Genomic DNA, 22,889 nt, shown 5'->3' on the forward strand with positions numbered 1-22,889 from the left:
TGTGATCTCCGCACACACCAGCTCCCCTTCCCCTTCTGCCATGAGTGGAGGCATCCTGAGGCCCTCACCAGATGCAGAAGCCCAATCTTGAACTTTCCAGCCATCAGAATCATGAGCCAAATAAACCTTTTTTTCTCCACATTACCCAGCCTCATATATTCCTTTATAGCAACACAAACAGACTAAGACAGAGTTCTATTTTGTTTCCTCAAATATTCTGGCAACTTAGGCTTATATTTCCTTTTTTTCCCTGTGTTTGATAAATATATTATTTATCTATGAATTTGGCCAACAAATATTTCCTGAATATCTTGTGTGCGCCATGCAGTGTTCTGGGTGATTGAAATAAGGCCACACACAGAGAAGGCAAAGCTGTGTTTCCTTTCATTATCAACTAGTAAACACGTGAACAAGTAATGAAATTTCCAAAGGGTGGCTTAAGGGCATGTGTTCACATGTGCCCACTTTACATAGGGTGGTCAGAGAAGGCCTTTCCAAGCTAGAGGGGTTTGATCCTCAACCTGAATGATTAGAAGGATCTAGGCAGGCAAACACCTAGGAGAAGAGCATCCCAGGGAAAAGCACATGGAAAGGCCCTGATGTGGGATCAAACTTGTCATGTGCAAGAAAAGAACCTCTCATAGGTCAGTCATACTCCAATCATCTAGAGCTTCACAACAGATGATTCCCAAACTCAGTAGTTTTAAATAGCCTGTCTATATTGCTGACAATTTTGTTGGCATTAGGAATTCGTGAAGGGTTCAGCTGAGTGGGTTTGTTTTGGTTCACTTAGCATTCATGAGGGCAGCTGAAGGTGGAGGATTTGCTTTCAAGATGGGTCTTCCTTTACATGTCGGACACCCTGATGCTTCTCGGTCTCTTTCTTTTCTACATGGTGTCACATCCCCAGAGTTTTCTCACATGGCTTGGGCTTTTCGCAGCAGGACAGTCTTGGAGTTTTTGCAGTTCTCACTTGGGTATTGGCTCCCAAGAGACCAAGATAGAAGCTGCCGGTCTTCTAAAAGCCCAGGCCCAGGGCTGGCATATCATCACTTCTGCCCTATTTACTGGTCAAAGAGGCCAGTCCTCTTTCTTCAAGGGCTGAAAAAATAAATTTCCTCTCTTGAAGGAACAAGTGTTAAAATAAATTTATGGCCATCTTCAATTTGCAAAAGATCCTTAAAACATTAATAAAAATTTCCCATAAAAGGCTGGGGCTTGACTTTCACAACCCAATATCTTGGATCTGGTCTCCCTGCCGCATGAATGTCAGCCAACAGTTTTGGAGAGTTTTACTTGGGATTCACACCCATAACTAAGAAAGTCTGCCCTGAATAAAATCCACTCTATCCATTGCTTGCCATAAGCATTAGCATGGGCGTTAAAGTAAGTGTACAGGAGATTGCTTATGTCCTCATTGTGAATCTGTGACTTGGGACTGGAATGGAAAACACAAAGCAGATGTCAGCTTCTGTGCATGAATTTCCTGATACAGAGTAGTGCTAGGATAATTTTAGAAGAGTAGTGAAAAGGCAACAGATGATTACAGTTCAGATACTGAGAGTGTTTGAGCTAGAAATAGTCCAAGAAACAATTATAATTTTATATTGGTCAACACATGACCTAGCTCAAAGAGCGCTTGATTTGTTAAATGTGTCCCCTAAGGAAAGATCATTGAACCAATTAGAGTTGGAGTCCCTCTCTTCTGACTGAATCTTAAGGGAAAAGAAGAAAAGGGAAGCAAGCTCCCCCATTTCTGTCATAACAGGCATTGGGGAGAAGGAGAGAAACCAGTGGGAATGGAAAATTTTCTGTGATCTACAGGAGCTTTGGAGTTGAGTGGGGGAAGTGGTGAGTTGAGGATAAAACAGGCTGACTCTGATGTACTCAAGCTGGCCCAGGATTTGTTCTACACTAGTGCGGCAATCAATACAGCAAATAATTTTTGTATTGATACATGTCCCAAACCTAATGTTTGCCTAATGATAGTAGCTGGCTTCACTCAAGAGGCAATTGAACTTAAAAATGTTTGCTTAATGATGGTGGCTGCTAAGTCAAGATAAAATTAAACCTGAAAAAACATAAACAGAGTTTGCATCCACAGTGCTCATGTATTTCCCTACGTGACTTATTTATTTTCTTTTGATGCCCTTTTGATGTTGAGACTCCTAATTGATTCTATTAAATAAGCAGCTCTTTATGTCCCTAATTGATATGTCACCACAGGCAGAATTTTCAGTCTGCTGTTCACTTTTGGATGTCAGGAGAGATACAAATGAACCTCTCATTGTTCTATTGCTTCGTCTAGAGCAGCATTTTTGTTATTCCTTATTGGGGGTTACAATCTTAAAATGGATAGATTTACCTGAATGAAGACTTTCATAGAAACACTAGGAATTAACTAAAGATGTCAACTTGTGGTCATATTGTAATTGGCCCTTCAAATCCCATGCTTAGGCTATATCTACATATAAACCAATCACCTGCATATAATAAGGCATGTTTCTGGAGAGCCTGATTTTGCAAAAACCAACAATTTAATTAATCACCTTTCTCTGGGCTCTTAAATTTTATATAAATAAAAAGAGAATGCACCAAAAGTTGCTCTTCTGAAATCAAATCTAGGATTGGATTTTATCTTAGCCATCAGCTGGTGCGTTCCAATGAGTCCTAAGTGTCATTCCTGCTGGCGCTGGTCTCTTCTTGCTCATACTGCCCTATTCCTTAAAAATCACCCCACACATTTTGCTGTCTTGGCAGGGAATTTTCATGAGCTCATGAAAAAATAATCTATCACTTCAGTAGCTGGGATGTCATAGAATTTTCTCTTTCATTCTTTTTTTTTTGAAATGGAGTCTCACTCTTTAGCCCAGGCCGGAGTGCAGTGGTGCGATCTCAGCTCACTGCAAACTCTCCCTCCTGGGATCAAGCCATTCTCCTGCCTCAGCCTCCCAAGTAGCTGGGACTACAGGCACGTGCTACCACGCCTGGCTAATTTTTTGTATTTTTAGTAGAGACAGGGTTTCACTGTGTTAGCCAGGATGGTCTCTATCTCCTGACCTTGTGATCTGCCCACCTTGGCCTCCCAAATTACTGGGATTACAGGTGTGAGCCACTGCACCTGGCCTTTCTCTTTCTTTTATCTTCTGCTGTGGTTACTAATATGTCCATAAAAGACTGAGTCCCCTGATGGGCCCAGTTGCCATTTCTACCGTCATCTCTCTCTCTTCCTCTGCAGCCAGGCCTGAGTGCTTCCTCAGTTGCCAAACTGGGTTTCAGCCATGCTTTTGCAAAGTGTGGAGAAAGCTGCACAAACACAAAATCTAGCATAATATCTTTTTACACTGAACTTGGCACCCATGTGGGGTCCAGTCTCATAATGCTTATGCTCCAAAGAGTGAATCAGATCTTTCAGTTTTCTCTCTCTCCAGGGTGCTAAGCTGTGAGTCCATGGGGCTAAACTTGGGACACGTCAGAGTGAGAGACAGCCTGCTTCATTTGGGCACAACCTGCCACTCTGACCACTAGACTCTGAGTCTGGGTCCAACCATATGCCTGATTCGTGTTGGAATGTCCTCTTCCCAGGAGGTTTCTCACCCTGTCATTCCCTTGGACTTCTGGCTGTCCTACCTCAACATCTGGCAGCAGTTGGCCAGACATACCAGACGTGGTCAAAGTTTGGATTCAAGCTGGGGTATCCCTTTCCTCTCTCCCAGATACATGGTTGGTTACAACATTTCCTTGATAAGATCTCTTTCTTACTCCTTCCACTTCCTTCTTCCCTTTCCTTCCCTCCTTTCTTCCTTTTTTTTTTTAACAAATATTTATTAAGTGCCTCTACAAGACAGACACTGATCTGGTCACAAAGGATAAAGCAGAGACTCAAACAATTCTTATTTCTTTGAACTTTACATTAAACAATAAACAAATAAGAATATATGCTAGATGGCAGTAAGTCTAATGAGCAGAATAAGCCAGAGAAGGGGGGTTAGGGAGTGCTGGGATGGGATGGGGACAGGATAGAAAGTGTTGCTATTTTTAATGGGAGGTCAGAGAACTAAAGGAGGTGGGGAGGAAGCCACAGGAATATCTGGGGAAGAGCCTTCCAAGCAGAGGAACGGAGGATGCAGAGGCCTCAAGACAAATGTGGCCTGGTGTGTTTTAGGAAGCTCAGGGAGGGCGGTATTATGCAGAGGGGTGAGCGGGGGTGTGGGATGAGATGAGATGGGCAAAGGGGAATCATGAGGCCATCGGCTTTGACCCCAAGTGAGATAGGGGCTACTGAGGGGGAGTTCTGCCCCATGCTTTCGCTAGATTGCTCTGGCTGCTGTGCTGTGAAAAGAATGATGGAGACAACGGGTAGATGCAGGGAGGTCACTTGGGGGCTGTTGCAAAGATTCAGTTGGGAGACGATGAGGAATGGACCACCCTGGTAGTGATAGGGAGCAGGGAGTAATTGCCTCTCTATATCTTCAATACTGTTTTGTTTTTGTTTGAGACAGGGTCTCACTCTGTCACCCAGGCTGGAGAGGAGTGGCATGATCATAGCTCACTGCAGCCTTTATCTCCCGGGTGCAAGCGATCCTCTCACCTCAACCTCCCAAATAGCTGGGACCACAGGCATGCACCTCCATGCCAGGCTATCTTTTTTTTTTTTTTTTTTTTTTTTTTAGTAGAGAGGAGGTTTTGCTGTGTTGTCCAGGCTGGTCTGAAATTCCTGAGCTCAAGCCATCTTCCTTTCTTGGCCTCCCAAACTTCTGGGATTACAGGAATGAGCCACCATGCCTCGCCAATGGCTCTCTATATCTAAAAAGTAGAGCCATTGGGATAACTGATGAATTGGTAATATGAAAGAAAAAGAGATGAAAGAAAGAGTTAATGATTTCTGGGCTGCACCAAGTAGGAGAATGTAGCCCTTGACTTAGGTGGGGAAGACCATGTGCCAAGCAGGTTTTGAAGTGGAGAGGCTTTTGAGGTTTGAGGGTGCTTCCAAGTTAGTGAACACATCCGTGTGCTGGGAGGGTAGCTCATCCCAACTCCATGGGAACAAAAGCACCTGCGTCTGGAACACTCCCAGACCTCACTATCTGGCTGTTCATTTGTATCCTTTATAATACACTGTAACAGTAAACATGGCACCGTCCTGAGTTCTGTGAGTTGTTCTAGTAAGTTATCAAACCTAAAGAGTGATTCTGGGAACCCCTGAACTTGTTGTCTGCTGGGCCAAAGTGAAGGTAGTCTGGGGACCCCATTTCCGGCCAGCATCTGCAGTGGGCGCAGTTTTGTAGGACAGAGTCCTTAACCTATGGGGTCTGTGCTAACTTGGAATAATGTCAGAATTTAATTGAATTGTTGGACACCTTACTGGTGTCACAGAATATGAGAATTTGTGTTGGAACGATGTATTTGGTGTCAGGAAAACACAGAGAGCCTAGTGAAGTACTTAGCTCACAGTAAAGTAAATAGGAGCTTATATTATTGTAATGCTGTTGCTTCCTGCCAAGGTGAAATGTGGAAGCGTAGGCACCTGTCCGCTGTCGGATATATGGATGTACTTGGGCTTCATTTACTTCTCTTGAGAAGGTTCCACCCCTTGAGAGCAATGTGTCTATGCTGAGACTGTCACACATCTGAAAACCTCACTATATGGCCAGTGCCTTGCATGCAGAGCAAATGATAAATTGGCCGTGTGCTGCCACCTTCCTGGCTGGGTTCAAAGGGAAAGCTGCCCCTCTGTGGTAGTGCCACCAGGTGAGAGGGAGGGCTGTGTCTGTGTAAATGCACACCAGTTTATCATACCAGATGTAGCAAGCTGCCAGTCCTGCATATATTTGTAAACAAAAGGATTTTGAAAGCAAGGCCCAATGGAGTAGACAGGCATCATCGACAAGAGCTATGACTTTTTGCTTTTTAGCCTGTTATAAATTATAGAGGGTTACCTCTTAATCACATCCTGTGAACCCATTATGTTACTTAATCTTCACAAACACCCTTAAGAAAGTGGGGTGTTAGGATCACCAGGCATCCTGGTTTTCGTGTGCCAATCCCAGCCTATGCTTACTGTCCTGATGCAAGTATAGACATGTGTGACGTAATGACGGGGATACCTTCTGAGAAATGCATCCTCATTAGGCAATTTCATTGTTGTGTGAACATCATAGAGTGTGCTTACACAAACCTAGGTGGTGTAGCCTACTACACCACACCTAGGCTAGATGGTATAGCCTATTGCTCCTAGTCTATAAACCTGTACAGCATGTGATTGTACTGGAGCATGTACCATGAATGGAGCTTGCAGGGCTGGAAGTTGCCCTGGATGAGTCAGTGAGTGAGTGGTGAGTGAATTTGAAGGCCTAGGACACTACAGTGCACTACTAGAGACTTTATGGCCACTGTACACTTAGGCTACACTAAGTCTATAAAAATATTTTTCTTTCTTCCATAATAAACTAATCTTAATTTATTGCAACTTTTTAACTTTATAAACTCTTTAATTTTTTCAACTTTCAGACTTTTTTGTAATAATACTTAAAACACAAACACATAGTACATCTGTACAAAAATATTTTCTTTATATCCTCATTCTATAAGCTTTTTTCCATTTTTAAATTAAAAATGTTTTTATCCTTTCAAAATTTTGTTTAAAAGTAAGACACAAGGACGCACATTTGTCTAGGCCTGTAGAGTCAGAATCATCAATATCACTGTCTTTCACCTCTACCTCTTACCCACTGGGAGGTCTCCAGGGGCAGTAAGACGCATGGAGCTATCATCTCCTAGGATCGCAATGCCTTCTTCTGGAATGCCATTTGAAGGACCTGCCTGAGGCAGCTTTACAGTTGACTTTTTTTTTTTTTAAATAAGTAGAAGGAGTATACTCTAAAATGACAATGAAAAGTAAGGGTAGTAGGTTTGCTTACAGATGTATCAGCACAAACATGTGAGTAATGTGTTTCACTACAACGTCGCAAAGGCTACTGTGTCACTAGGTGATAGGAATTTTTTTAGCTTCATTATAATCTTATGGGATCACCATTGTATGTGCACTCCATAGTTAATCGAAATGTCATTATGTGGCACATGACTGTCTTAGTAAAAGACACCCTTTTTCTTTCCAAAGTGCACTGGGTTGGACAATACATAATATGGTCACCTGAGATAATATCTTTATTTTGTGGAGGAGGAAACAGAAGTATAGAGAAGGTAAATTATTTGCCCAAGGTCACCTAGCAGGTGAGTGATGGAGCTGGATTTTAACCCAGGTCAGTCTCTGGCACCCAAGTCCTTCCTGCCAGAGTCTTCTGCTTGTCTGTACAGGGCAATGAGCACATCTCCCCATGATTAGTCCCTCGGGGAACTAGAAACTCACTGGAGTGATGTGCTATTGTTTGGAACACTCTTGTTTGGAACCCCCTTAATTATTATTATTTTTAAGAACAATTTTGATATTAGCAAGTCTTGTTTCTTTGAGCATAGATTTCATTTTTGAAAAGACCCTAAACACTTTGAGAGCCAAGTCTTGTGAATGAGGTGGGAAATTATGCTGGGAGACACCAGTTTGGAGCCAAATCAAAGGCTGAGTTTGAATTGCTGGTGAATTGTTGTTTGTTTGTGTGGCTGGTGAAATTAGCTTTGAAAAAGAATTCTCAAAGAAGCATTCTGCAAATGTTTTGAACGGTGATGGTGTCATTTGATTGGGTTTAATTTCTCAAAGTAACTTATTTTTCTTTAAGTCTCATTTTATCATGCTTATTACATGTGACATATTATGTCTAGTCTTTTGTAGCTAAGCATATTTAGCTTAGAATGAGTGGATGGGCTTTCCTAGGTGGTTGAAATTCTTGGCTTTGAATGAAGAAAATCAATCAGTCCTTTCTACAAAACTCAGGTTTCTATTAGCTAAATTCTCAAGCTCCATGTTGTACCAAATGAATTCTGTGGGTTTGATTGTTCTATATTTTTAAAACAAAAAGTCCAGGTAACCTATACTTGTAGTACTTAATAATTGAGTGATACAGTTTTGGATGGTTTATTTATTAAAAATAATGATTATACATTTTATTTGCACGTTTAAATTTATAAGACATTAATAATTCTATTTTTTTCTATTTAAATTCAAAACAACCAAGGGAATAAAGTGAGTCAGGTATTATCATCCCCTTTTACAGGTAAGAGAAGGAGCCTCTGATATTGTGTCTTGTTCAAGGTCACATAATTATCATAATTTTAAGTGGCAATGTCTGGACTTGGAAATGCCTGGGGCATTTAATTCCTGATTTAACTTCCTTTCCTTTGTAGTATATGCCTTTCTTCTTCATTGTTTTGTCCTCACAGGTTATTGACCCTTTTATTTCTTTATTAGTTTTCTATGGCAACTGTAACAAATTGCAACAAACTTAGAGGCTCAAAAAATGTATTCTCTCACAAGTAATAATTTTGGCCTCCTTCTTTATGGAGGCGGTGGATTCAAACTAACTCCTATGGCGCTCAATCAAGGCATTGGCAGGGCTGTACTCCCTCTGAAGCCCCTAGAGAAGAATTCATCCTTTCCTTATCTAGTTCCTAGAGCTGCATTCATTGCATTCTTTGGTTCATGGTTTCCTTCTGCACTTTCAAGACCAGCAGTTGTAGCATCTTCAAATCTCTCTTTCTCTGTTTTATCTTCACATTGTCTTCTCTGTGGTAAATCTCTCACTAACTCCTTTTTAAACTAATACGTGTGATTGCATTTAGAGCCCATTTGGATAATTCAGGATAATCTCTCCACCTCAAGGTTCTTAATTAACTATATCTGCAAACTCCTCCCTTTTTTGCCATATAAGAAAACGTTTACAAGTTGCAAGGATTCGAATGAGGATCATTTGGGTTTTATTTGGCAGGGGGAATTATTCAGTTTACTACAGTCTACCCTTTGAGATTCACATCCTCAAAGATTCACATCCATTCCATACACAAAATGCATTCAACCAACATTCCCAGGTATCATCCCATTACAGCATCAACTGCAGTCCAAAACCTCGTCTAAATATCATCAGTTCGAAAGTCCCAAATCTCATCATCTAAATCAGAGATAGGAAACACTCTATATGTTACATCAGGAGGAAAATTTCCTCTCCATCTGTGGACCTGTGAAACTAGAGGATATGTTCTCTGCTTCCAAGACACAATGGTGGCACAGGCATAGTGTAACAGCTATAGGCATTTCCATTGCAAAAAGGAGAATACAAAAGGGGAAAAGGAGTCATTGATTATGAACAATGGAAAATCCAGCAGGACAAGTTCCACAGAGGCTTAGAAATAATCTGTCTTTGTCTTGTGGCTCTGCCTTCTCAGCCTGAGGCTCCACCCTGGGAGTCATTCTTCCTTTTGCTTGAGGTAGAACTGGTTGATAATATTGTGAGCTTGTTTCCCACCTGTAGAATTTTGGGAGTCTTATAGCCTCCTTTCATGTTGTTCTCTCTGTCCCTTTCAGTTCAATCTGGCTGTTTCTGCAGATATAACACTCTAAAAAGCCTGTGGGTCTCCCATGTATATTACAGGGATTCATGCCTTGAGATAAGGGAATCCTCCACAGATATTTTCTGGAGAATCTCATCTCTTTTCCTGGCTTCTACTGAGATAGCTAAGGGGATCTGTGAGTCACATGTCTAATCTCTAACACAAACAAAATTTGTCCAGTTATACCCTTGACCATCCAGAACATGATTTCTCGACAGTGAATCTCCTAATTTTAGCATCTTTTGGAAGCTGGATAGGTTGAGAATTTCCCAAGTAATCAAGTCCTGGTACCTTTTTGCTTAACAGTTATTCTCTCATTTTATCTCTTTCCTTACATATTTTGCTATAATTGGCAAGAAGAAACCAGGTTGCATTTTTGACACCTTATTTGAAAATCTCCTGAGTTAAATATCCATGTTCACCACTTACAATTCATGTCTTCCACACAACTGTAGGGTACAATTCAGTCTGGCAGTTGGCCACTACTTAACAAGGGCCACCTTACCTCCAGTTTCCAATAAGATGTTTCCCACTTCTGTCTGAGGTCTCAGCAACTGTGCCATTAATGCTCATATTACTACCAACAGTCTACTGAAAGCAATCTAGGCTATTTTTTTTTTATCATCGGTCTCAAAATTCTTTCAACGTGTATTCATTACTCAATTCTAAAGCTATTTCTGTATTTTTAGAAATGTATTACAGCAGGTACCAAAATCTATATTTATTTTCAATGGCTGCTATTACAAATTACCACACACTTGGTGCCTTAAACCAAATATATATGCAATATATATAACTATGTAACTATATTTTTATATATATAACTATATTTTATCTATTTTTTATTATAAATTATATAGAAATATAGATATATAATATCTAATTTATAAATATGTTTAAAATATATAATTGATATTATTAATAATATTAATAAGATAATAAGATAATATTAATCATATAATAGCAATAATATTGATAATATAATTGTGTTTATAAATATTATAATATATAATATATTATTATAGTATATAATAATATACTATACATAGATAATATAATATGTTATATATTATATACTATAATAATATATTATATATTATTATAATATTTATAAACACAATTATATTATAAATATGTAATAATTATATAATTATATTATAGGAATACATAATACATTATTTATATAGCCTATAAATATAAAATATATATTTTATTAATATATAATTATATTTTATTTAATTAATATTTAATTAATATTTAATATATATATAAGTCTCACTGGACCAAAGTCTAGGGCTGCACTCCCTCTGGAGGTTCAAGGGTAAATCTGTTCCTCAGCTTTTCCAGCTTCTGGTGACTTTTAGTAGTTCCTGGCCTGTAGCTGCATCACTCCAATCTCCTGTCATTGTCACATTGCTTCTCTTCTCCTGTGCATGTGTGTGTCAGATACCCTTCTACCTCCCTTTTATAAGAATACATTTGCTTGCATTTAGGGCCCAGTCAGCTAATTCAGGATAACATCCCATCTCAGAATCCCTAACTTAATCACATCTACACAGTTCATTTTTTGTCATATAAAGTAACATTCATAGGTTCTAGGGATTCAGGTGTGGATATCTCTTGTGGGGAATTATACAGTTCACCACAAGTTTATTTTCCATGTGTTCCTCTTGTCATAGTCACATGATATTCAAGAAGATCCATCATGTAGCAGTGGAGTACCCACGTATTAGGTTGCTGTTACCTACAGATGTCTTGCTCCATTCTCTCAATCTCTTGTGGCATCAGGCCCATGCTCTACTCACAGAGTAAAGTAGGCTATCCTTATCTGCCCTGACCATGGTGGTGGGTGCATGATCCAAGCCAGCCAATCAGAATTCTTCCCTGAGATTTTCACATTGAATTAGAGAAATTTTGTAAAGATAGGAGACTGGAGCTGCCTTTCTCCATCATGTTGTTAAAACAGAGAGGTATTCACCTTGCAAATTTCTCCTTTTTTAACTCCTGAAATACATAAAATTTTCAGGGAGGAAAGTCTATTCCTCAGAGACACACAAGCCTGGCTACATGCCTAGGTGCAAGATGGTCAGGAGGTAAAGGTGGCAGTCTTGATGAGTCTGAGCCCACTGAGAAATTTTAATTTTTTCAACAGGCTATTTTGGCACATTCAATAAACAATTAATCACCTCTAAACCTGCATTCTCCTTCATAGCTACACAAAAGATACTTCCAATTCTAGTCATAGCATGCATTGATTTTTGCTTCCTGCTGAACCCCACTAAAATGATAGAAAAGGAATTAAAATGTTATAAACCTACACAAGCAGTTTAAGAGAGGAAACAATAGCAAATTAAATATCTCGACAAATGTTTGGAAGATGGAAAGCAGATGGATGAATGTTAACTGGGTTGGCAGAGCAAGAAAGCTGGAACAAAGTGCCTGGAGAGGGGAATCTCAGTGAGAAGCAAGCCAACTTTTACCACAGAATCCTAGAGAGACAAGAAAATTGGAGCCCAGAGATACCTCTAAAGATGGATACGAAGAATCAGCTCAGTAGTCGATAGATCTCATATTATGGTTGTCCACTTTTTAGTAGCTTTTCTATATTTAGATTTATCTCAATTTATGAGTATTGCTTCCTTAATCCAAACTCTAATTCTCAGCTTCCCCTATAGCTAGACTACAGTCAAGCAATCTGTCTGTGCCAACCACACACACATAATTTTAATTCAGGTGTGAGTTGAGGAAAGAAGATCTGTGTGTGTTTCTATTTTTGAAGGAGAGAGCTCTCAGGATTTTTGTAGAAGCAATTGGCAAGTGCTTCTAGAAAGGTTTCATTTCTCATACAGAATTGTCATTGGTGATGGTGCTGGTCAGCACAGTGATAATCTACTTTAGTGCTCAGTAGGGCAGCAGAGTCTGTGTGAAGTTTTCTTCATCAGGCTTTTTGGTGGGATAAGTTTGGGCATAGCTCTAGAAGCTTAGCCTGGAGCCTAGGTTTTTTTTTTTTTTTTTTTTTTTTTTTTTTTTTTTTTTTTTGAGACAGAGTTTCGCTGTTGTTGCCCAGGCTGGAGTGCAATGGTGCAATCTCAGCTCACTGCAACCTCTGCCTCCCGGGTTCAAGTGATTCTCCTGCCTCAGCCTCCCGAGTAGCTGGGATTACAGGCTCCCGCCACCATGCCCAGCTAATTTTTTGCATTTTTAGTAGAGATGGCATTTCACCATATTGGCCAGACTGGTCTTGAACTCCTGACCTCAGGTGATCCACCCGCCTCGGCCTCCCAACTGGAGCCTAGTTTTTAAACCCTCCCCAAAATTCAATGAACTACTCACCATTTAATAAACTGATTTCCCAGAGTCCATTTCTATTGACTGCAATTTAAAACAAACAAGCAAACAAACAAAAACTGCCAAGCCTCAAAACAACCCTATTATTACTGCATGTATAGTAGATAGTTTTATACGAAGTTCTTTCCCATACGACCAGATAATGCACTACCTCCTGCCCAACTATAGCATCTATAGAAAGGAAATTTGTTTCTGGAGAAACTCAACCAGAGGGGAACCAGATGGAGACATCAGGAGTAGAGGAGAGCAGGCTTCAGATATTAAAATAAAGAGACTTCTTAATCCTCTTCCCCTTCTCAATTCTTAGAGTTGAGAAGGCAGAGTTAAAGAGATTTTTCTTAGCAGAAATCAACCACTCTAACAGGAAAAATTCTCGAGTGAATTAGATAAATATCTATATTATCACCTTCCAGTAGAGCCATGCCTACTCACAGATAACTGCAAATGAGCTTTTTATTGCGTCTTTCTTAAATATTAATGGATATGTCGGGATCACCAGACTTTTGAGGAAAGCTTCTATTCTCAAATGAGAAAGACCAAAGCAAATACCAGAAGAAATTGAAATTGATGAATCTAGTGACAGTGAAGTGAGCAGAAGGCAACTTAATTAAAAACACTATAATATTTTCAGAAAAGATGAGAAGACATTTCGTCGATGAATCAAAATAAGATGCTATTTTTTAAAAAAAAAAAAGCTGGAGAAAAAAGAGCTCTTGGAAATTAAAAATATGACAGCAGATAGTCAAATAAATAAGCAGAAGTTTGGAATTTGATGTTGAGGAATCTCCTAGAAAGTAGGACAGAAGAACCAGACACACAGAAGAGGAAAGAAATGATAAGAAAATCAGATAATCAATCCACTGGGTCCAACATCCAATCAAGAGAGACACAAAAGAGGAGGAATTTTAAAAATTATATATACAGATACTGAGAACTGATGAACTTAAATTTCCAGATTGAAAATATTTCGTGTGTATTCAGCACATGTGTAGCCTGCACCAAGGCACATTGCTGTGGAATTTCAGGATACCAGAGAAGATGCTGAAAGTTTCCAGAGAAGAACAAACAAGGTTATATAGGAAAGGATTAGGAATCACAATGAGATTCGACTTCTTAGCAGCAAGCTTCAAAGCAGGAAGTCAATGGAGTAATGTCTTCCAAGCTGAGGCAATTGTTTCTAACCTAGACATCAGTCTGCCTCCAAACTGTCAATCAAATGTAAAGGTAGGAGGCACACGTGGAATATAGGTGTCTCAAAACATTTACTTCTGGGAAGGAATGGGATGATTTGCTCCAGCAAGCAAGGGAAAACATCAAGAAAGAAAATTTTGAGATCCTGGAGACAGGAGATCCATCCCTGAAAAAAAAAAAATGCACAAAAGAATTCTTAGGATAATAGTGGAGGGACTTCCCAGAATAACAACTGTTCCAGAGGCTCAGTGAATAGGAAGAAAGAACACTTTAGCTAAAATAAAAAAGGAAAAGAGCTTCAATGAGCAAATGAAGCATTAATAGATTTCTTAGGGAGTTGGACATTTTTGAGAGGTGTTTTCTTTTTTTTTTTTTTATTATACTTTAGGTTTTAGGGTACATGTGCACAATGTGCAGGTTGGTTACATATGTATCCATGTGCCATGTTGATTTCCTGCACCCATTAACTCGTCATTTAGCATTAGGTATATCTCCTAATGCTGTCCCTCCCCCCTCCCCCAACCCCACAACAGTCCCCGGAGTGTGATGTTCCCCTTCCTGTGTCCATGAGTTCTCATTGTTCAATTCCCACCTATGAGTGAGAACATGCGGTGTTTGGTTTTCTGTCCTTGCAATAGTTTACTGAGAATGATGTTTTCCAGTTTCATCCATGTCCCTACAAAGGACATGAACTCATCATTTTTATGGCTGCATAGTATTCCATGGTGTATATGTGCCACATTTTCTTAATCCAGTCTATCGTTGTTGGACATTTGGGTTGGTTCCAACTCTTTGCTATTGTGAATAGTGCTGCAATAAACATACGTGTGAGAGGTGTTTTCTAATTCCATCAGAGAGTCTGAGAAAAACCAGTGATACTTAGAAAAATAATTAGATGAAAAATAAAGGCAATCACTAACTTTAGGGAAAACAAACATTTGTATAAGAAAGGAAATGTTGTCATAGTATTCTGTTGGTTTCATCTGTGAATAATAGCAGTTTAAACAGTAACTCTTGATATAACCAGCATTATGAAAAGCTGTATTATGAATAAGGAAGAAGTGAAATGTAGGTGGAAAGGGTAAAGGTATAGGCTGTAACAGTGCTAAAATTTCATCTTTCTATAGAAGGAAATTAATAGAGAATTCTTAAAAAATCAAGTACAAAGTAAAAAAAATACATATATAGAAGCAAAAAGATAAATACTGGAAGAAGGAGCTAAAAGAATTGAAAATTCTTGGCTCTGCAGAGCAGGATTTAAGGGCAGAGTAGAGTACTGCTCCTTTGCATAATAAGCCTTATGAGATTGTTTGGGTGAGATTTTTTTTCAACTATGAACATGCATTACTTGATAAAAATTCAAAACCATCAAAACCTTGAAAATTTTCTTAGATGAACAGGAATTCTCATACTGTCAGTGGGAGTATAATTAGTGTAATCACTTCAGAAAACTGGCAGTATCTACTGAAGCTGACTGCATACACACTGTATGAACCAGCAAGCTTGGTTCCAACAGAAGTATGTACAGTTGTGTGCCAAAAGATGTACAAGTATGTCTGTAGCAGTACTATGCATGCTAGCTGGGGACTGGACAAAATAAAACGTGCATCTACAGTCCAGTGGGTATTTCATATTCATGCAAGGGACCATGATACAGCAATGAAAATAAATCACTGCTACCTGCCACAATGTGGTTGAGTCTCACAAACATTGTGTTGAGCAAAGGAAATCAAGCACAAAAGAGCGCATGCTACAGGATCCTGTTGATATAAAGTTCAAAGCTAGGGAAAACTAACCTATGGTGATAGAAGTTACGATGTTGATTACCTTGGGGAAGAGGTTGGGGAGGATAGAGACTGAGGGGCCTGAAGGGTGCTTCTGGGTCCTGGTCAGTACTCAAATCTTGATCTGGCTACTGACACATGAGAATATTCACTTTGTGAAGTTTCATCAAGCTGTACTCCATCGATTACAGTCTTCTATATGTAAAATATATTAAAGGTCATTCAGTAAACTTTTATTACTCTTTAAAAGTTTATTAAATAAAACACACATATTCCTACAAGAGCAGCTCAGCCCAAGGAGAAATGGCCATCTGGACCAGAGAGCCCACTGTGCTGGGAAAATTAGGGAATTATTCAGGAATTTATGAAAATACATGTAAAAAATAACAGCCAGTTGAATGTGGTTGTTTCTCAGTTCTTGCCTTTTAACTTTGATTTAAGGATTTTGCAAATTTCTCATTTCTGTGTACATTCTAATTTAAGCTGCCTCAAGGCTTTTTTGGACATAATTAATAGTGACTTCAAAACAATTTGAAACATTGTAATGGCTGCAAGTTTCTTCTTCTGTTTCCGGGATGGTCTGCTTAGGATTTTAGGTGCAGTTCTGTTCAAAAGGTAACAGAACTGGAACACAGGATGAGTAAATACAGTCTAGTTAAACAAGACAAAACAAAAAACAGCACAAAATTACTGGGTTTCATTGTGAGAGGAGGTGGGGCCAGAATTCTATTTTGCTCTTTCAGGTTGTGGAAAGAATCTCAGTCCTTGAAATGATATGACACATCAGTGATCTTGGTTGTTTCCAAAAGTGTTTAAGAAGAGGGGACATTCATCTTGGCTTTGACCTTTTACATGATTAGTATTAGAAATCTTCATTGTGCAAGGCTTGAAAGGAGATGAGAGGGAACAAGTTTCCTTCTTCTGACCTTCACATCATCACACTACAAAAGCTCTTCAATTGCAGGCATTTGCCTTGCTATCCTGTTCCCAGTCGAGGGAAAGCGAAAGGAGAAACACTTGAAAGTTCAGCCACTTACAACGAATTTCAATGGATACAATTGCAGAATACCTTTCAACAACCAAAGTTGGCTGGTAATTAGGCTCTCATACACCACAGATCTGTGCCTGCAGTCAGCAACCTGCAAGAGAAGTCCTCCTCATGAAACAGCCAAGATGGGGGTATCCTGGGCGGGGGCAAGGGAGCACTGATGGGCATTGCCAGGGATTCTTCAGAACACAGAACAGAACTCGGCTACCATCAGCTGCATTTGAGTTCCTCCGTTTCCTGCAAAGACTGATGATTATATTGGGGGCAAGTGCAGCTGTTTAATAGGATGAGGGATTATGTAAAATGGTAGCAATTGTCCATTTAAATGCATGCGATTATCATTGGCCTTACAATAAATATAGTATCTTGTAATATATATACTATGTATAAAAACTATAATTATGTACAGTAAAAACATGTAATACATAATTATAATACTATAATACTTAAAAAGAAGTAATTTGTGGAATAAAGAGACTTGGATTCATACCCCTGGTTTTTTTACGTTGGTGCAAAATAATCATGGTTTTTGCCATGAAAAGTAAACTTTTGCACCAACCTACTAACAATCTGTGTGAATTTGGACCACTTTCTTGCTTCCTCTTTGCCCTCATTGCTATCTCTGCTACATGAAGGTAATTTGTGTCTGCACTGAAGGTATTGTTAGGACCAGCACATAGTAGGTGCTTACTAGATACAAGGGGTTTTCCCTCTTCTTGCCCTGTAAAGTTATCTTTTGAACAAATCATAAAAGAGTTGCTCTCTGTCCAAATTCACGTACTGGAAAAGCTGGAATAGGGATTTATGCCTCTGTGCTTCCAACTCTAGCAAAGAGAGCCACTGGAGTCATCTCTTAAAACTGCACATCCGATCTTGTCACTCCCAGGCTTACAACCCTTCCTTTGTCTCCCTTAGCACTTGGATAAAATCCAATATTTTGTTGTGATCTACACAGCTCTTCCTGGTCTGGCTCCTGCCCGCTTCTCTAATGCCATCTCCAAACGTTTAGATTTGCTCCTTATGTTGAGACCACATCAGCTGCCTCTCTGGTCCTTAAAGATGCCAACTTGCTCATGCCTCAGTGATGTGAACTTGATGTTCCTCCTGTCTGTATGGCTTCCTTTGCGTCTTGGCATGGCTGGCTCCTGATCAGCCTCCAAGTGTCCACTTGTCCTGCATTTCCCAGAAAAAGGATCCTGAGATAGAGTTTCACGTGAAGGATGTCCATTATGGAGGGCTGTTGGACTCAACTCCTGTGGAAGGAAGGGGAATGGAGCAGGAGTGGGCACAGGGAGAAGTGGAACTATGGAGCCTATTGCTGCATTGGCCCTACAGGGACCCCTGGAGCTGGAAGGGTCTCTCAGAGTTGCTGCCAACTGGTGCTGTGGCCAGGCCTTTGTACTCTTTTATTGATCAGTCTTAAATGGGGACCCCTCTCCTGCCAAGAAGGATATGACCTTGGGGAGGTGACTTTCGTCAAGGCAATCCCTAGTAGGACCGATAACTGAAGGCCAAGTGTTGACAGTTTTCCTGGGGCTAGGGCACAAATACTTCTTGAAGAGGATCTGGGGCAGCATGGCAGCATCCACCACACAGCCTTCTCTGACCATCTGGTGTCTGTCCCAAAGTTTTCTATCTGAATATGCTGATTATTTCTTTATTTTCTTATTGTTTTCCCCACTGGGCTGTGAGCTCCATGAGGATAAAGATTATGTTTATCTTTTTCCCTGTTGTACCAACAGTTCATTGCATAGGGCTTAGTATGGTAGGCACTTAATATATATTTCCTGAATTAATGAATGAATAAGAAATGTTTAATGATAACCAACCTTGCAGGTTGCTGACTGCAGATACAAACTGACGGCATGCAGGAGTTCAATTCCAGCCAACTTTGGCTGTTTCACATATTTTGCAATTCTACCCATTGGCTGAACTTTCTAGATAGTTGTCAAGACACACACATTTGTCTATGTCTTAAAGTAATGCTGAACTTGCAAAAGAACGGTCACGTCTGCTCAGTCTCTCTGCCATTTATTCTTGGATAAGATTATGATCAAAATCAACTCTGTGTTCTTTTTTTTCAACTTTTAAGTTCAGGGGTACATGTGCAGGTTTGTTACATGGGTAAACTTGTGTCACGGATGTTCTTAATACTTAGATATTTATGAATGAGAGAAGAATGCCTGGTGAAATGGCCATAAGAGTGATAACTCTGGAGACAACCTGCTCCTTGCCTCCAGGAGCAAGCAAGATGTAACAGAGACAGCCCTGACCAGGTTAGAGGACTCAAGGACACTTGCACTTCCAAAGCAGAGTGTCTTCAGTGAGCTCAGGACAATTAAGCCTCATTCCCAGATACTGTTTTCTCTTCCCTGCTGCCTCATTCAATATGGATACTTAGAACCCAAATATAGTCATGTGTTTCCTAACGACATGGATATGTTCTGAGGCGATTTTGTTGTTGTACAAACATCATAGAGTGCACTTACACAAATGTAGGTGGTATAGCCTACTACACACCTGGGCTGTATGGTGTAGCCTGTTGCTCCTAGCCTGCAAACCTGTACAGCATGTTACTATACTGAATACTGTAGGCATTCCTGAGTTACTTCATTTAGAATAATGGCCTTCAGTTCCATCCAAGTGGTTGCAGAAGACATTATTTCATTCTTTTTTATGGCTGAGTAGTATTCCATGGTATATATACCATATTTTCTTTATTCACTCATTGGTTGATGGGCACAGAAACGCACACATTACCCTAGGTCTACCCAGAGTCAAGATCATCAAAATGCCATTAAGTGTTAGGAATATTTCAGCTCCATTAAAATCCTATGGAGCCACAGTAATATATGGGGTCATCATTGACTGAAATGTCTTACGTGATGACTGACCATAGTTTAAAACCCATCAGGAAAAAGAAAAAGAAAGTACCAGTGTCAGGAAAAAGAAAAAGAAAGGAGTGAATTGTGTTCATGAATCTGGGTTGTAAACAGTAGTTCTGCTGCTCCTGTGGCAAGCTAGAGAGTACCTCAGGGCAACGCTCCATTGTGTTGCATCTCTCTGGTTTATTATGGGCCAGAAAGTAGCTTTGAAGATGGCCTCATACTCTTTGCTCCAGGCCAGGAAACATTTACTCTGCATGCATTTACTAATTCAGACTTATTTTTTTTATTTCAATAGCTCTTGGAATATAGGTGTTTTTTTGTTACATGGATGAATTACATAGCAGTGAATTCTGAGATTTTAGGTCACCCAACACTCGAGCAGTGTAGATGGTACCTAATGTGGAGTTTTTTATCCCTAGCCCCACTCTCAGCCTTCACTTTCTGAGTCTTTAAAGTCCAGTATATCATTCTTATGCCTTTATGTCCTCATAGCTTAGCTCCCACTTATAAGTGAGAACATAGAGTTTTTGGTTTTCCACTCTTACTTACCTCACTTAGAATTATGGCCTCTAGCTCCATCCAAGTTGCTGCAGAAGACATTATTTTGTTCCTTTTAATGGCTGAGTAGTATTCTCTGTTGAATATGTACCACATTTTCTTTATTTACTTGTTAGTCAATGGGCATTTAGATTGCTTTGACGTTTTTGCAATTGTGAATTGTGCTACTATAAACACACACATGCAACTGTCTTTTTCATATGACTTCTTTTCTTTTGGGTAGATACCCAGTGGTGGGATTGCTGGATTGAATGGTAGATCTACTTTTGGCTCTTTCAGGAATCTTCATACTAATTAGTATATTAGAGGTTGTAGTAATTTACATTCCCACCAGCCATGTATAAGTGTTCCCTTTTCCCCAATCCATACCAACAATTATTGTTTTTTTGACTCTTTAATAATGGCCGTTCTTCCAGGACCGAGGTGGTATCTCATTGTGGTTTCAATCTGCATTTCTCCGATGATAGTGATGTTGAGCATTTTTTCATATGTTTATTGGCCATTTGTATATCTTCTTTTGAGAAATGTCTACTCATATCTTCTGCTCACTTTTAAATGAGACTGTTTTTTTTTTTTTCTTAGTGATTTGTTTGGGTTCCTTGTAGATTCTGTATATTAGTCCTTTTTGGGATGTGTAGTTTGCAAATATTTTCTCCCATTCTGTGGGTTGGCTTTTTACTCTGCTGATTTTTTTTTTTTTCTGCTGTGCAGAAGGTTTTCAGTTTAATTAGGTTTCATGTATTTATTTTTGGTTTTGTTTAGACTTTTATATTTATTAATCAACTCATTCATTGGGAAAAAAGAGTTACCTTGATGATGCTCGGGGCAGGGAGGGCTGGTCAATAGTTTTGTTGGAGCTAGATGTGGTAGACTGTGCCTTTAGTTCCAGCTAATTGGGAGGCTGAGGTGGAAGGATCCCTTGAGCCCAGGAATTCAAGGCTACAGTGAGCTACTGCACTGCACTGCAGCCTGGGTGACAGAACCTGATTCTGCCTATTAAAAAAAAAAGAAGAAGAAAAGTTTGGTGGGTTGGTAGTATTTACTTTTAAAATTTTAGTTCATATTCGAACAACAAAGGAGAGAAGGGGACACAGGTAAAGTTTGCTTGTAAGGTTAAGGAGTATTTTTGTTTTTCATTCACACAGTTAACTACAGAATATTAAGACTTGGTCAAGAGTGACTGTATATGGGGAGAAAAACGGGAGGGTCTGGACAAGAATGTTGAGTGGCCACCTTGAGGGCACAGGCTAGGTAGGGTAAATATGAATTTATGAATGATTTTATTTTCTTTTGTTTTTCTATTTTGTCAAGTTTTCTGCTTTGTGTATATATTACAATTGTGATCACTAGCAAAGCTATTACTAAAATAGATGCAGTTTTATTGAACTACTTTGAAGACAGAGGTCAAAGAAAGAATTTTTTGGTGATTCCGAGTTGTTTTCTTTAAAAAAACAAAGTTCTCTCAGTACGCATTTACTTAGTGCCTGCTTTTTGCACTGCAAGAAGCAGTCATTTTTTTCTTGAAATCATCATTATTTAATACTTTTCCTGGTGGATAAAAAGATGCAGAACCAAAGAGCACACCCAGTTTAAGGGTCATGCTTGTATAGCCCACTAGGAGTGTGTTAGTCCTTTTGCATTGCTGTAAAGAAACACCTGAAACTGGGTAATTTGTAAAGAAAAGGGGTTATTTTGCTCATGGTTCTGCAGGCTGTACAGGAATCATTGTGCCAGCATCTGATTCTGGTGAGGGCCTCACGAAGCTTCTTCTCATGGCGAAAGGCAAAGGGGGAGCAAGTATATCACATGGTGAGAGAGGGAGCAAGAGAGAGTGGGGGTGATCTCAGACTCCTTGAAACAATCAGAACTCACAGTAACTGACTACCACAGTGAGGGCACCAAGTCATTTATGAGGGATCCACCCCCATGACACAAACACCTCCCACTAAGCCCCACTTCCAACATTGGGAATCACATTTCACCCTGAGATTTGGAGGGGACAAACATCCAAGTCACACCAGGGAGGGAGGGAGGCTGTGTTTGGGTGAAGCACACTCAGCCACCCGGGGAGAAGCTGGTAGAAGGGAAATGCCTCCGGATACTTGAGTTCAAGTCATCATCTACTGTGTCCTCTTCCATAAGAAGCTTGACCACTCCAAGCCTCACTTTCCTCATCTACAAAATTAGTTGTGCCAGCATCTGATTCTGGTGAGGGCCTCACGAAGATTATTAACAGAGTTAACAATCCTGCCACCCAGAAGCAGTCACTGCTAATATTTTGGTGTACCTATTGCTGATTTAATTCAGATGTATTCCCAGGTACACATGCACAATATGTTGGCATTGGGTTTCACAGTATATATTTGAGAAGTCAAAGTTTTGCCATAAATTTTATATCTTGAACATTTTATTATATCTTTAAATACTCTTCAATAATATGATTTTTTGTGATTGTGGGATTTTCTATCCATATGAACATACTGTAATTTTTTAAAGTAAGGTCATATTGTTAGACATTTAACTTTCCAACTTTTCACTATCATAAATAATGCTACAATGAATATTATAGTATAG

This window comes from Nomascus leucogenys, chromosome 21 (assembly GCF_006542625.1).
Source record: "Nomascus leucogenys isolate Asia chromosome 21, Asia_NLE_v1, whole genome shotgun sequence".
Lineage (NCBI taxonomy): Eukaryota > Metazoa > Chordata > Mammalia > Primates > Hylobatidae > Nomascus > Nomascus leucogenys.